Source organism: Colobus angolensis, unplaced genomic scaffold, assembly GCF_000951035.1.
Source record: "Colobus angolensis palliatus isolate OR3802 unplaced genomic scaffold, Cang.pa_1.0 Scaffold179, whole genome shotgun sequence".
Lineage (NCBI taxonomy): Eukaryota > Metazoa > Chordata > Mammalia > Primates > Cercopithecidae > Colobus > Colobus angolensis.
Genome location: NW_012114921.1, coordinates 5,046,412 through 5,050,166, shown reverse-complemented (window position 1 = coordinate 5,050,166; position 3,755 = coordinate 5,046,412). Strand labels below are relative to the sequence as shown.

At 40.4% G+C, this 3,755-nt stretch overlaps 1 protein-coding gene and 1 pseudogene across 1 annotated transcript in view; one reads left to right on the top strand and one right to left on the bottom strand.

Moving 5' to 3' along the window:
• The window catches only part of LOC105509617, a 1,852-nt pseudogene extending 774 nt beyond the window's left edge, over positions 1-1,078 (top strand).
• GAB2 (GRB2-associated binding protein 2) overlaps positions 1-3,755 on the bottom strand; it is a 205,762-nt gene that overhangs the window by 170,926 nt on the left and 31,081 nt on the right. The window lies entirely within an intron of this gene.

The window sequence follows — 3,755 nt, the reverse complement described above, 5'->3', positions numbered from 1 at the left end:
CCTGTAGTCCCAGCTACTTGGGAGGCTGAGGCAGGAGAATGGCATAAACCCGGGAGGCGGAGCTTGCAGTGAGCTGAGATCCGGCCACTGCACTTCAGCCTGGGCGACAGAGCGAGACTCCGTCTGGAATACTCAGAAAAGAAACCCAGCCTGTAAATGAAAGAGCTGTGAATGTTCAACAGATTTTAGCCCTTTCTGAGCAGAAAAGCACCAAAGACTGGAAGATGGCATCTGAGCTCATCCTGCCTGAGTCCCAGAGTTTGCTGACATTTGAAGATATGGCTGTGTACTTTTCTGAGGAAGAATGGCAATTATTAGATCCTCTTGAGAAGACTCTCTACAATGATGTAATGCAGGGTATCTATGAGACTGTCATCTCTCTAGGGCTAAAGCTAAAAAATTACACTGGAAATGATTATCCTATATCTGTTTCTGCATCTGAAATAAAAACAGCAGGATGCAAAGTATCAAAAAAGACCAGAATGAAAATTGCCCAGAAAACTTACGGGCAGGGAAAATCATGGTGATTTGCACGGTACAGAAATGGCATCAAGCTTTTCCAAGGAAGAAAAGAAACTTACAACTTATAAACAAGAGCTTCTAAAACTTATGGATCTTCACAGAAAAGGCCACACAGGAGAGAAACCTTTTAAATGTCAGGACTGTGGGAAAATCTTCAGAGTTAGCTCTGATCTTATTAAGCACCAGAGCATTCACACTTAAGAGAAACTCCATAAATGTCAACAATGTGACAGGAGGTTTAGATGGAGTTCAGGTCTTAATAAACACTTCATGACACATCAAGGAATAAACCCATATAGATGCTCATGGTGTGGGAAAAGCTTTAGTTATGACACAAATCTACATACACAAAGAATTCACACATGAGAGAAGTGTCATGAATGTGGGAAAAGATTCATTCACAAATCCCACCTTATTAAACACCAGAGAACTCACACAGGTGAGCAGCCCTCATACTTGTAGCACATGCAGGAGAAACTTTGGCAGGCAGTTGAGCCTTCTTAGACACCAGAAACTCCACAGAAGATGGGAAGCATGTCCAATGTCTCCAAACTGAGGAAAGTTACCATGTAGAGTTTAACCTTAGATGTGATGAAAGAATACAAAATTATGAGGCACCCAATGATAGGAATCTGTCATCAATAGAACATTTGGGAGGGGTACATGTTATGCTTAACAAAAAGTTATCTAACCTGTCTTGTTCAGCATTGAATCTTCAGTGCCTAGCACAAGACTGATACATAATTAGTATTTTATTAATAAAAAAATGGAAGTGTAGCTATGAGACATCTTTACCTATCTATCTATATGTATGTATCTGGTTATTTGAAGCTTCCCCATCCCCAGGCAGTGCTTGACAGATATATGATGGTCAAGACTCTTAGACTCATTCTTTATTTTTTATCAGGAGAGATGGAAAATAAGAGTACCTGGGCCCTCTCAAGGGAGTTCAGAGAGAATTACTAAGTCAGGGACAGTTTCGATAGCTATCATTCTATCTATGTGAACAACCAAGTCCAGGACTCAGGGAACTTTATAACAGAAAGAGGATTCAGTGTTTGCCCTGGGAGAAGTGCCCCATTCTAGTTGCTTCTTTCGTGAGTACTCACTACCACAATGTCTTCTGTCAAGGAATTACAAGTAGCAAGGGAAGGTCTGGCTAAAAGGACAGATCTAGGGACCTTGTGAGCACTTGATATCTCTTCTCTTGCTGACTCTGTCAACACAGATACACAAAATGAAATGATGAAGGAGGCAGTATTGGCCCTCATCCAGGTATCTATTTCTTTGTAGAAAGTACACATAAGTAGTGAAGGTCTTTTTCTGACTTTCATTATGTGCACTGGATGGAGGCTTTCAAACCGGTACCACACTGCTTCAGGGCCTAAAGGAAAGCCTGTCTTTATGGCTGATCAGCTACAACCCTACATGCGTGAATACTCTGCAAGAAGGCCTGGAGGTTTTGCAAAACTGATTTATTGAGAATGGCAAGGAGAGCCCTTGCGACCTTGTAGCGTTGGTGCACAGCTAATACCAGAAGGGAACATCCTGAAGTGTCAGAGCAAAGTAAGGCATGTGGCTTAGAGTAATGACCCCAGTCAGGGCCAGGTCAGATGGAAATTGTTTACTCATGTTATTGGTTTTCCTCTCTTCCCTACTGGCCAAAGTGACTGTCTCTTATGAAAAGACAATGTGATGTCAAGGGAAGTTGACATAGATTTACATCTATGTCAGATCCTGGTTTATAAATGTTGGCCAAGCCTTCTATGTATTTATTATTTCATAAAATTGTACTTTTAAATGAAAATGACATGTTTCATGTTAGATTTAGACATTAAACAAAACTTTGTTACCAAAATAATAAATGAAGAATGAATGAGGTGGGGTCTCACTTTGTCGCCCAGACTGGAGTAGAGTGGCTAGATCATAGCTCACTGTAGCCTAGAGCTGCTGGGCTCAAGCAGTCCTCCTACTTTAGATTCTGTGTGAGCCACTGCAATGGACTATCTTCTTTTTCTTTTTTTTCTTTTTAAAACTCTTCTTTTCCTCACACTGTATGACCTCTGAGGCTCCAACTACTTCTTATCTGGCATGCTTCCCACATGATCCCTTGGGCTATCATCTTTTCTCGATTTACTAGCATTGGTTTAGGTTTTCAGATACACTTCCTGAAATATGCATTTCTAAAGTGTGGGGTACAATATTCTTGCTCTTTATTGCTAACAAACTAAATTGACCATCATGTTATCAAGTTCTCATCAAGTCGTATTAACAAAATCTTTACCACTGGGTCAGAATTAAGTTCACAGTAACAGTGGTCTCTCGGTGGGTTGAGAAAGTAGTTAACACAATCGAAAAGGATGTGTAGAATTGCTTAATCATTACATAACCAAATAGTTGAAGTCTGCCATCACTCACATATCCTGCTACTGTCAGACTGTATAGAGTTAGCAAGAAAAATCCACAAATAAATGACAGAAGGGAATCACAATGGAATAAGGAGCTTTACTCACAATCTGCCAACTACCCCATGTAGAAAGTGAGGCTCAGAGAGATTAGATGACTTATCCAAAGCTATATTCCTATTAAATAGTAGAGCCACGATTCAAATTCAGTTTATTTTATATAGAGACACCAACCAGGCACTAGAGGAAGATTGCTTGGGGTCAAAATGTGGTTCTTTTACTTTCTAATGGAAACATCTTTTGCAATTTTCATAAATACCCTGTTTCTTAGTTTCTTATCCACAAAATGGAGAAAATAAAAGTGAAGGTTAACTAATACATAAGAAATGCACAGGACACTACTTTATATAGTAAGTGCATAATATGCATAATAAATATGTACATAATATGCATAATAAATTATGACTCCGCATGGTTTTTTTTTTTTTTTTTTTGCAACAGAGTCCAGGCTGGAGTGCAGTGGCACGATCTTGCACCACCACACCCGGCTAATTGTTCTATTTTTTAGTAGAGATGGGGTTTTTTGCCTTGTTGGCCAGACTGGTCCTGAAGTCCTGACTTCAAGAGATCCAGTTGCCTCAGCCTCCCAAAGTGCTAAGATCACAAGCGTGAGCCACTGTGCCTGGCCTCCACATTGTTTTTTTTTTTTTTGAGACAGGGTCTTGCTCTGTTGTCTAGGGTGGAGTGCAGTGGCATGATCACAGGTCACTGCAGCCTCAACTTCCTGTTCAAACAATTCTTCTGCCTCAGCCTCCTGAGTAGCTGGGA